We start from the raw sequence: 12,587 nt of genomic DNA, 5'->3' as shown, positions 1-12,587 counted from the left end.
CCCCCCCCAGCTCTCCCACACCCCTTTAAACATCATGCCCCTGTTCATCAGGAGTTTCTTTTATACTGGAGTAAGGTATTTGAATGGATGATGTGGCTTTTAATTTTTTTTTTTTTTTTTAATTATTTTCCTACATTGGATCCCATTACCATGACACTGCTACGTAATTGGGGAAGGTCTGCGCTACACGGAGCCCAATTTGCATTGCGGCTGGAAAACAATGTCACTTTTTTTTTTGGGGGGCAGGTTGTAAAGAGAGAAATTCTGGGGCTTAGGGCCACGTACCAAGAAACTGTAGGCATGAGCCTGAGAAGAGGATTCTCAGGGGACTTTCTAATTCCACTAATAGCAGGTTGAGCCTCAGAAACGCTGCAGGCTCCTCCTTTATTTAGCACTGGGGGAACTTCCTTTTATTCATCGATGGCCTTTTGTTTCGGATCTGCTGTCAGTTGCATTTATAGCAGCCTTCTCAACAGAAAATAAATAGTGAGGGTGATCTTGAAATAGCATTCGCGTTTCCGGGGGCCAAATTCCTCTCTGGTGCAATGCCATTGTGTTGCATGGTGCTCCTCGGGCTGGTGCTGCTGTTCATTTAGGCAGGATTTACGTCCAATTTGGTAAAGCACTTAAGCACAGGCATGACTTTAGCACATTCTTTTGAAGTGAGGTGGGTGCTTATGTGCTCTGCTGAACGAGGGTTCAGTGTGCAAAACGGCTGCAGCTTGCTTGCCAAGGAGGCTGACGGCTCAGGAATTAGGGGGAGAGGAGGATCTATCGGGAAAAGCTGCAAAACAGAGAACTGGCTCATCGTGACTTGAGTGTTTGTTGCATGCTTCTCAGCTCTCCGGGTTTTAAGTGCTGCTCTGGATGCTCTTGGCATCAGCCGAAGGAGCTCAACAGGAGCAAGGTTCACCCATGCTCTGCACTTAGATCAGACATGCCTAAGCATCCAAGTCAGACAAGGTTATTTGGGTAAATGTGGTATCTTTTATTAGACCGACTAAGTAGTTGGAAAAATTGTTCTTGGCAAGCTTGCGGGCACAAACACCTTTCTCCGGGCATAGGGAGAGTCTCAAGCATATGAAGAAGGGTGTTTGGGCTTGAAAGCTTGTAAAGAACAATTTTTATTAAACCAACTAAATAGTTGGAAAAACTTGGGGTTTTTTGCACGCTTTCAGGCACAAACACCTTTCTCCAGGCGTAGGGAGAGCCTGCTGGTGTTTTGCGTGCTCTCCTGGGTGGAGTGGAAGCCCGCGTGCAAAACACAGGTCTGTGAAAACACATATGCATGCCAGCAAGGATCAGAGGGAATGGGAGATAACAGGCGTGAGACAAGTATCAAACTCTACTCTCTTTGCACTACTCGCTGACTGGGTACCAAATTGGTGTGAGTCATACCACACAGAGTAGGAGGGTAGTTAAGCACTGGAACAGGCTACTTAGAGAAGCTGTGGTATCTCCATCCCTGGAGATTTTCCAGAGCAGGTTTTGACAGCCACTTGGCTGGGATGGTTTAATCGGGGACAATCCTGCCTTGAGCAGGAGGGTAGAGTGGGTGGTCCCTTCCAGCCCTACTTTCCTATCATCTTAATTATTGCATCTCTTTTAATACACACTTATCAGGTCTGCCTTGCACCTCCCATCACCTTATTTGCAATAAGGCAACTGGCTGCCATAGCAGTACCCTTTTCTCCTCCACCAGGGATTGCATTCGTACTCACCTTGCACACGGGAGGAGCGGCGTCACGAGGTGCAAGCGTTCCCAGCAAACAACCTATCCCATCACTTGTCAGCACTGCGTTGGCCTGGCGAGGTGGGATCTGGTTCTCCGCTTGTGCATGGGGATGTCAGTCAAGAATTACTCCAGAGAAGTCAGCAAAGCAAAGCGGGTGGAAAAGCAGCTGGCGAAACCCCAGGTCTCTCTCCGGAAAAAGGCGCTTTCCATCCCTGTCCACGGTGCTGAAGGATCCTGGCATCTTCCCTTTGCTTCCTGGGCCCTAGCCTGCCGCTGTGCTTATCTTGTTCGCTTACATGGAGATCCCATTTAGAGGCATTTTAACAAGGCCACCCACCTGCATGTGTGTTAATTGTCATTCTGGCTGTTATTGCTTAAATGACAGATAGGGGAGAATTCTGCTGGTTGACAATAATTGTTCTCCTAATTACAGGAATGACATTTACTGGAAAGCCACTGCAATCCTATTACCTTCTTATGCTCAATTCTGCAAGTTTGCAATTACACTCCCTGTCTCCTAGTCTTCTTCAGTACAAAGCCCTCCAGACGCTTCTGACCAGGCAGCATAACGTACAGCACGAATGCCCTGTGAGAGCAGTCTTTTTCACTTGGTTTTGCTCTGATCCAACTGTCCAGGCCCTTGTTCTGCTCCTCATGGCAGAGATGCAACTCTGAATTCAGCCTGTCCGCTTCTATTTACACCAGTAAAAATAGGTCTGTGGCTTCTCCGTGGGTTTTCACTGAGTTAATCTGAGTTTGCACCAGGGTAAATTAGAGGAGAGTCGAGCCCGTGGAGTCTCCAGCTGGGAATATGGGAAGTTCCTCTCTGGACCTGGTGAAAGCTCTTGCAGCAGACCTGGTGCGATTCCCAGGGTCTGGGGAGCTGACCTAAGCAGAGTTTGCTCCCTCTGCACACACCGAGGTAGGGATTCATTTCTCCTTCTTCAGGTTGCAGGGTTCAAAACAGCTGATGCTCCAGGCTTGAAGCCGAAATAGCTCCACTGACACTCCAAGACCCAGCAAAGTGTGAAGGAAGCGGGAATCCTTCATCCTGAACCTGCCAGACCTTACGTCTCTATAATGTGTCTTCTCGGGCCAGGCAGTTAGATATGGATTTTGCCCTTGACATTTTTCTTGTGGTTAATGGTTAACATTTGAAATGATAAAGCATCCAATTGGGGCTTGTTTGGAACTGAATTGTCCTGGTTTGAGGGTAGCCTGTGTTAGCCCAGGCCATGCAGTGTAGCCTCTTTTGCCGCGCTGGCTCTACTGACTGACATGCAAAGTAAGACGCTTCTGAAAGAGAGAGACCTGTGCTCTGCCCCCACCATTCCTCCGGTTCTCATACCCTTTCTAACTGGGAATACTGGGTGAAACTTGGCCTTGGGTAGACATCATCCCATACGCCCATTAAATCCTGTTCAGGCCCTCTTTGGGGGCTGTATTTGGTACGCTGTTCCCTTCGTGCGAGAGTGCAGATCACCCTTCAGGTACTCCTGCAGTGCAAATGAGCAATATTAATACATCCGTCTTTCAGCAGAAGATTAAGGGGAATCCAGCTAACACCTCGAAGAAGTTCCCTACTGAGAGCCAGTATTTCTCTTCCTGAATTGCAGGTAGCCCATTCCATCCTTTGCATCTTAATTTGCCCCCATAAACTACTGAAAGGTGCCTGTGAATAATTTATTTGGAAGCCTTTTAATATTTTATAAATGGTTGTAATGAGCCAATGTTCTGTTTTGTTTAGCTGTTTATATGTCATTAAGTCAGGAGGCTGTGAACAAGATACTTTAATTTAACATGTTGCCCTCAGAAATATCTTTTAATAAATAAAGTGCTATAGTTCTTCTCTGGAGAGCCAGGGTTTGGTTAAGCCATATAAATGATGATGCCTTTCAGTAGCTTCCCCAAGCCCCCGCTGTCCATTCCTGTTATATGCTTAGGAGTGAACCAGCCCAAGTTAATTAAAGGGGGGTGCTAACTAGGGGTAAATGCTATATCGGTGCCGCCTTGAGGATGGACAGCCCTGGATTGTAGTAAGGTGAGTGACAGCAGAAAAGAAAAAGCAAGAAGAGACTAGAGAAGCATGGGTTAGTAGGCAGGAGACTGGATTTCGGTCCTGTTTTTGCTGCTAACTTATGTGACCATAGACAGGTCTCTGTGCCTCAATTTACTCAGATTATTGGAGCAGGGATTGTCTCTGTGTTGGCCCAGCACCTAGAGCAGTGGGTAGAGGCTGGGGGTATCAATCTCGATGGCATGGGATTGTTTCTTGTCTCGAAAGTGCCCAGAAGATGCAAAGCCTGTAAGGGAGTAGGCGGCCTCTGAAGAGTTGGGGAGAAGAAGGTGAGGAAGCGCAGGGTCAGGATGGGAAAGCAAGAGATGACTGGTGAGCCCTGCTCAAAGGGGTAACAGTTGGGGCCAGCACTGAAAGCAGGGGGACAAGCGGTCTGCCTTGGCATGAAAGAGCCAGTGTGGGCCTGATGCCTGCTGTATCTACCCGGGAGTCCTGGGCTGGTGCTCCCAGAGAGGATGGGCACCCACGCACCTTCACATCAAGGAGTGAAACCTTGTGGATTTGGTGAGCCCCAAACCATGAGCTCGTGGTGGGAGAAGGGCTGCATTTTCTTTGGACTTCACCTCTCTGCAAGCACAAGTTAACTTTTTTTTTTTCCATCCTTGGCCATGTAGCCCTCTGGCCAAACCTGAGGATGGGGAAAATGAAGTACAGCCATGTCCTTCTACTGGAAAAGGACATCTGAGATGGGAGGCCTGGGAGTGTGAGTTGATGCATCAAGAAACAACAGGATCTTATGAAACTTCAGAGCCATGCATTCTTGGGGTGGAGCAGTCCCATGCACCGGGACAGGCTGGGGGTGACTGGCTGGGCAGCAGCTCTGCAGACAAGGACCTGGGGGAGACGGGCCAATAAGCTGAATATGAGCCAGCAGTGTGCCCTTGTTGCCAAGAAGACTAATGGCATCATGGGCTGCATTTCTAGGAGTGCTGCCAGTAGGTCCAGGGAAGTGATTATTCCCCTCTATTCTGCAGTGGTGAGGCCACATCTGGAGTCCTGTGTCCAGTTTTGGGCCCCCCACTGCAGGCAGGATGTGGACACATTGGAGAGAGTCCAGCGGAGGGCAACAAAAATGGTTTAGGGGCTGGGGGACATGACTTGTGAGGACAGGCTGAGGGGCCTGGGCTTATTTAGTCTGGAGAAGAGAAGACCGAGGGGGATTGAATAGCAGCCTTCAGCTCCCTGCAGAGGGCTGCAAAGAGGATGGAGCTGCACTGTTCTCAGTGGGGGCAGATGACAGAACAAGGAGCAATGGGCTCAAGTTGCAGCAAGGGGGGTTGAGGTTGGATATTAGGAAAAACTTTCTCACTAGGAGGGTGGTGAAGCACTGGGAGAGGTGGTGGACTCTCCATCGTTAGAGGTTTTCAAGACCCGGCTAGACAGAGCCTTGCCTGGGATGATGTAGGTAACCTCCTGCTCAAAGCAGGATGAGCCTTGGCCTAGATGCAACCCCCTGAGGTCCCTCTCAACCCTCACTTTGTGATATAAAGAAGACACTAAGTCTTGATGCACTTGTACCCATAGAAAGCCTAGTTTAGCTGCCGATAGTGGAGAGCAAGGCGTGGAGTGAGTTCAGGTTGTACTTCAGACCATATGCATTGCTCTCCTGTGGCAGAGAGCTTGCATTCAGCCTGTGCACCACTCCAGGTGTATTTTGAAAGCTGAAGTGGGCCTTGAGAAGGGCATAGATCTCATGCTGCTATTTTGCTTGAGGTTGAATTTCACCCATGGAGCTTAGCTACTATTCTTCCGTCTGCATCAGAACCTGAGAAGTTGGTGAGATGGCTACATTTAGACAAAAAACCCACTGCAGAGGCTTGAATGCCTCTTTCTTCATGATTTGGAGAAGCCTTGAAGTCAAAGAGATTGGCCCACTTCCAATAGAGAGAGCAAAAAGCAAAAGCACCATCTCCTCTTTGAATTATATTCCTACAAAAAAAAAAAAAGGCAAACATCTCCCTCCAGGACAAATGCCGGTGAAGCGATCGTTTTTCCTTGAGAAACTGAGGCTTCCTTTTAAAACTTATGGGGAAATAAGGTCATTTGTCAATGCAAGTCATTCTCTTCCATACATAAAAACATGGCAAGTGCAGCTTTTGTGAAATCTAAATTGAAAGTAAATACCAAGTGGGCAATTCTTGGTGATAAAACCTCCCATTCTGTAGATTTCTGGTACAATATTTATTTTGTCTTCTTTATAACTACAAGGGCTGTCTCTGTGTGTTATTAAAGTAATGCATTTGCTTAACCTGCACTTAAATTCCCTCCCAACCTTCCTTGATTGTACATCTCACTACTACATGTTCCAAGCCTGCTGGTCTCAGCTGGACAATTATATTAACTGCTTCTATTTGCAATTACTATGAATCATAAAGCAAGTCTGAATGGATTGTTTTTCTTTATTGAAAATGTTTAAACTTAATGCATCGCAAATGTCACAGCCATGGGGCTGCTCCTTAGCTCTTTGGGAAGTGCCGGGGTGCGTTCGCTGACTCACAATGGAACAGTAAAAATGAAGTTTGCTATTCTCTCTCTCTCCCCTCTTCTGCACAAAAACGGAGGAAATGGTGCAGGGAGCCCCGCAAAGGTCTAAAAACCTCCTCTTTGCACCAAAGCCTGTCTACAGCTATGCATCCAAATTCCAAGTTGGAAGAGATCCAACCAGCCTGCCAACCTTTGTGGGTGATTTGGATTGATCCAGAAGCCTGACTGTTGTTTGGCTAGTGGATGCACTATATTTAAATATGTCCACTGGTAATATAATTATAACCATAACACGGACCTCTGATGGATCCAGTAACCTGGAAAAGATCAACAACTGCCTGCAGTTTGGGGCTCCTGCATTCAGTTCCTTCTGCTGGATCTTGCTCGTCTTCCCAACACAAAACCAATACATTTGCATTGTTTGCTCAGTGGAAGCTGTTCTCCTCCATTTATGAGAAGCCATGGAGCAAATGCGAGGCTGAGAGGAGGGATCTGTGCGTTGCAATCTGATGACAAAGGTAAAATCCTTGGAAGGAGGATGGATGGATGCCACTTGAGGAAGGCTTTCTTTTATTCAAAATGATGTTTTTCAGGCTAAAACCTTGGTGGCAGAGATGAAGCAGTCAGTGGAGAGAGGCAGGGAGGCCTGGTGAATGGTACGCGGCGCCAGGACTCGGGAATACTGTGTTCACTTCCCAGCACTGATGTATTTATTTTTTCCGGGTGGCCTCGAGAGAGACAACTTTCCACTTTGTGCCTCAGTTTCTCCATCTGCACAGGAGGGCTGTTGATCTGGATGACCTTCATAAAATACTTTGGTAGCTACAGCTGAAAAGCGCTGTCGGAGATGGATATTATGAAAGCTGCAGAGGCCTTCGGGCACCGGGAAGTTCTCGTTCTTTGCCCACACATTTGGGGTCGGAGAAGTCTTTTGACACTCTCTCTTTAATGCTGGTCAACCCTGATCTGGTGGAATGCGTTTGAGTCGAAGAGCGAAATCTCCAAGGTCCCTCTTATCCTTGGCCTTGCTGCTGGGCTTGCCAAAGATGGAGCCAGTTAGAGCAGGATGATGGATTTTGTCCAGTAGGAATTGGACTGTGTCCACCTAGCAATGTCATCCCAGCAACTCCTCTTACAGCCTGCAGCTGTACTTCTGCCTTTCCACGCTCAGTTGGGATAAAGTCTCCCTACTCGGCAGAGTGATCCACTTGTCTTCCCTGGAGCAGCACTGGTGTGACTGGGCCTTTAAATTAAGAACCCCCCTGCCCTGAAAATCATGAGAAAACCCAGGACTTGGCAAAGCAGAGATGCATCTAGCAATGGCAGGGCAAAAAGAGAAAGGGGAAGAGTTGTAGGGCTAACTCGTCTTGGGTGCCTGTCACAGGAGACAGGCAGGTTGTGTCAGTCACGGTGATTGACAAGGAGCGGCAACAGGAGAACATTGTAAATGAGACTAATACATTTTGATTTCTTAGTTAATTAGTATGGTGTAAATGTTCCCACAGGGCGATTTTTGTGCAAGCTATATGATAGATCTGGTGCATTTATTAGGGATGAGCCCGACCTGAAAGCTGGCATCTAGGCCCTGCAGGATCTTTGGGAAAGTTTGGATCAGGACTCAGAGCTGTTGTCTAGAGCCTGGCTCTAGGTTTGGTCTTTCACCAGGGATTTCTCAAGCATAGGTGGATTAAAAGTGGGGTGCAGTGGTGTCTGGCTCTAGCATCTGTCTTTCACCAGGGATTTCTCAAGCATACGTGGATTAAAAGGGGGAGCAATGGTCCACGCACCCTTCCATACTCCATTCCAAGACGGTGCTTTGATCATCTGAGAAGATAATACAAGACATAACCCTCTGCAGGAGCCCTGTCAATGGGGGATGCACTGGTGGAGATGCCAGGGTGGTGGAAAGATCTTCCATGGCGTGGATCTGACATTATCCCTTTCCAAGGAACGTGAGGACTGTGGGGTCCTGCAACCTCCTGGCGGACGTAGTGGCCATCAAAAAGCTTTGCAGGCTCGGTGTGACCTGGGGGGGAGGCTTCTGAACTTGACCCAGTCTGTAAGTATTAGACATATAAGCATTTATGTCGCACTATCAGGCTTTCATGCTGGAGTGGGACGTGAGGCAGGCCCCGATCCTTCCCTAGATTCAGTGCATCAAGTCACGAAGTCTGATTTTACTTGTGCATGCCCAGGCAGAAATTAGAAGCATGTCCACACATGGCTATGACAGTTGGACAGCGGTGAGCTGGCCCCGTGTTAAACCTGGTGTAACAGAGAGGAAGCAGATCCAGCCTTCAGGAGTCACCTTGGAGAAAGAGGATTGAACTATGAAGCTGAGATCTGGACCTGTGTCCTGGTTCGCTCCAAATTGCTCCATACATTTTACCTTTTTGTATCTTGAAAGTCTGCTTAATAAGATGTTTATCTCTGGTTCATTCATTCCAGGCCTGTTGTTAACACATTGCAAATAGTGACACTTTACATCCCATAATAGTTGCATTTTTTTGACAAATTAAATGCGCTTTTTTTTTTTTTTTGGTAAATGACTTTTCAGGTTCAGGCAGAGCTAGATAACTGTACAGATGAAATCAATAGCACGAAGAACCGATAGAAAATTACCCAGGCTTAATAAACTTCATGCATGGCTTCCTATTGCAGTTGTATATCAAACAGAAAACAAATAGGGATGCTGTTCTGGAGAGCTAGCTAGTAGATGCTGCTGCTGTTTGAAATAAGAGGGTTATTAAAAGGGTTGCAGATGATGCAGCTTTTTTTTAATCTTTTTTGCGCGGTTTTGTTTTCTTATATCCTCTTACTAAGTTCCCAGTGATAGTATCTTGTATCTAGATCTTCACTTTCCCTGCAGTCATGAAAGGAAGTACAGTCGCCCTAAGCATCCACGTATTTGTTTCATGTGTGCCGTATTGTACTGCTCTGTATATACCTCCTCTGTGCACACAGTGGACCAAAATCTCTCCGTTAGCAAGCAGTAATGACCTCAGCTCAATTACTCCAGGTTTTATAGCACTGTAACGGAGAGGAGAATTTAACTGGGGGCATGCAGTTTTGCAAGGGTATACACTTTAAAAAGCAAAAAATTTGTCCTGCCGTTGGTATTAGTATCTATGTTGGTGCCAGACTCGGAATTCACTTGCATCTGTTTTACACCACTGGCTTCAATATAGCCACTCCAGATTTTCACTAATGGGAGTTTTTTGAAGCTCATTATGCATATAGATAGATCTCCAGGACATACCTGAATGGATACGTGAATTATCCATAACACACGTGAAGGTACTTGCATGCATACTTATATTTCTATGCATGGCTGTGCATGGTGGGAAGGCTTTGACTGGTTCTAGGAGACATGATGGGGCACACTTTATTACTGTTTCCAAACAGGAGTAGCTTGCAGTCATCACTTAAACTCCCAACAGGAAAGCACTGTAGCACATGCTTATGGTCTTACATTATGAACTCAGTTGGTTTGCAAGGGTGCAAGCTTGCTTAATAAATATTCTCCAACCATTTGGGTTGGTCTAATAAAAGGTATCAAATTCACCCAAGGAACCTTGTCTGCCTATGTGCCTAAGGTGTCATGGATGGGCGAGCAGAAGGGAAGGCGAACTTTTTTGACGCGTGCACACGCCGTGGTGCCACTTCTCCGAAAGGCTCAGGGCTGAAAAATGAAGCGTTAAAAGGAAGCTGTCCAGCTGATAGAGATGGCTGTGACTGAAAGGAGAGGCTGTAAAAGGGCACGTGCCTTGATCTGCAGCCAGCGCTACGTGTTGGTGTGAGCCACCCCCTTCTCCACCTTCCCCATTTGCGATATGACCCATTTCAAAACCTGGCGCGTGGCCACAAAAGAGCGAACTGCCCTTTCACTTCTGCAGCTCTTACTCCTGTGAGTCATGACTGTGAGGCCACTTGCCTGAGTAAGGGCTGCAGGATTGGGTCCCCCAGGGGGATTTGGGAGAGATCAACGCACAAAGCCAATTAGAAAAATAATCATAGACCCTCCGCAAAGGAAAAAGCATAAAAAGTGGGACTTGCTTTATGGCAAGAAATGAGGCTGTAAAACCAAGAGCAATTAGACCACAAAGGCAATTACAGCATTTTCTAAAGGCTCAGTGAAATTTATTTACTTCTTAGTTTTACTGGTGGGGATTATGGGAAAAGGGACTTTTCTTCCCAGGACTAATAGAAGGTCTGGCACCAGGCTTTTAAATGATTTTTTTTTTTTTTTTCCCTTCTCCAGACCTTCATTATGCATTTCTACGGCTTGATTAAAGGTTTCTTCTTCACACTGCGATGTATCAGCATCGGAGCACAAGAGGCATTCATTAAAGGCTGGAGTGGCTGGCACTCTAGGTGAGCAATGGCAGAGCTTCCTTCCTCCTGTCCCTCCAGTGGGAAGTTTAGATGAGATGATCCCAACATTGTTGCTGTAATTATCAGCTTTAATGTGGGGCTATCAAAGAGAGGCATTCTGGGAGAAATTTATTGGTGGGGAGGGAGGGATATCGCAGACTAGCTCACTTAACCATGGGGTTTTATAGATCCTTTGTGTGCTGAGTGGCTGCCAGAAGAGCAGAGGAGGCACGGTGTTGTGGCTAAGGCACTGGGATGAGATTCAAGAGATTTGGGCTGAATTTCTGCCTCTGCCATGGATGCCCTGTGTGACTTGGGGCAAGTTAGTTCACCTCTGCCAGTCTTCTCCCAGTAATAGTAGCCTATTTTGCAAAGTGTTGTAAGAATAAACCCATAAATGCTTGAGGAGTATTTGTCTATTATAGCTACCAGAGCGATATACTTCTATACATACAGGCACAGGTAGATCTCTATGTGAATCCTTAGACACAAACACACACTTAGCAAATGGCAAACCAAACTGATCCTGTTGAATGAATGATTCAATGGAAGTAAACCAATTTAAGATCAACATTTTCATACCTGGGTGCTTAAAATGGGGAAGATAAATACATATTCCAGCCTCAAAATGAATGTCGGGGCCTAACTTTTTTTAAGCAGCCAGCTTTAGAATAATTGGGGTCTTGGTGCTCATTTTCTCTTTCTTTTTGTCTCTCTCCATCTGTAAAATGGGTGCAGTGATACGTTCCCCTCCCTCCCCTGACGCACTGGAGTTCTGAAAGCTTCATTATTAATGTTTATGAAGGCGCGTTAAGATCCTGAGTACAGAATGCTTTATTATTATGATAATATCCATTTTCATCTAAGTCAGAAAATTGCAACAAGCGTTAATGGAACACGGGCAATGTAGCATCTCCTGCGCTGCTTTTATAACACACTTGATTTATTGACTTTGGCAACGCTGGTACATAGTGCCTTTTTCTGTTAATAAAGTTACTGAAATTGAAAATAGAAGTTTAATTACTGGCATGAAAGGTTAGGAGTGTTTTAGGTATTCCTTTCCTGGATATTTTCTTAACCAGACGTAGAAGGCCTGAACCTCCTTTCTGCGTACACCAGTTTTATCCTGGTGTAACTGCAGACCGTGCGATTTCTCAGCAAATGTGGGCTGGCAGAGTTTTATGATGAGGCTTATTGATAGGAATTGAGGTTTTTGCAATTAGTATTTCACAGAAGCTTAGGGCTACAAGGGACCTTGTGAGATCATTGGGTCTAGCCCCCCTGCTCTGGGCAGGGAAGACAGCGGGGGTCAAATAACCCCAGCGAGGGGTGCATCCAGTCTCCTTTTGGAAGATCTCCAGGGTAGGTGCCTGGGAGTTTATTCCAGAGTCTGGTCACATGAACCATGAAGTTTTTCCTTATATCCAGTCGGAAACCTTCTTTGAGGAGTTTACGACCCGTTGCTCCTGGTTTTCCTCTGGGGCGCTTTGGTGACTAGTTCGCTGAGCTGCTGATGCTCTCCCCTGATATATTTGTAAGCTACCACCAAATCCCCCCAAAGTCTTCTCTTTTCTAGGCTTGTCCCAGTCTTCTCTTTTCTAGACAGTCCCATATCTGTCAGCTTTTCTTCATGTGGCTTGTTCTTCAGGCCTCTAATCATACGAGTGGCTCTTCTCTGGACTCTCTCACACTTCAGTAAGTTGGCCTCTCTGTTGCAGAAAAGCTGCTGAAATTATTCCTTGCTGATGATGGTCATTCTGGGCTCCTGTTATAAATGCTGAGGTGCTTTGCATTTGCAATGCAAGGTGTTATCGGCATCTGGCAGACGGGCACAAAGGCACTGGCTGGCAAAGGGACTTGCTCCTGGTCATATGGTCAGTCAGTGGCAGCTACCCTGTTCTCCCAGGCCCCTGCCTT

General features: G+C 46.6%; 1 long non-coding RNA gene across 3 annotated transcripts in view; it reads left to right on the top strand.

Moving 5' to 3' along the window:
- Nucleotides 1-12,587, top strand: part of LOC102367747 — a 115,025-nt gene that overhangs the window by 3,158 nt on the left and 99,280 nt on the right. For all 3 annotated transcript variants that reach the window (XR_323105.1, XR_323104.1, XR_001357531.1), the window contains exon 2: nt 10,558-10,670. This is a non-coding gene — a long non-coding RNA (uncharacterized LOC102367747). The remainder of the gene's footprint in view (nt 1-10,557; nt 10,671-12,587) is intronic.

The sequence above is a fragment of the Alligator sinensis genome, unplaced genomic scaffold, assembly GCF_000455745.1.
Source record: "Alligator sinensis unplaced genomic scaffold, ASM45574v1 scaffold1295_1, whole genome shotgun sequence".
NCBI classification, from domain to species: domain Eukaryota; kingdom Metazoa; phylum Chordata; order Crocodylia; family Alligatoridae; genus Alligator; species Alligator sinensis.
This window is presented reverse-complemented; position numbering and strand designations above follow the sequence as displayed.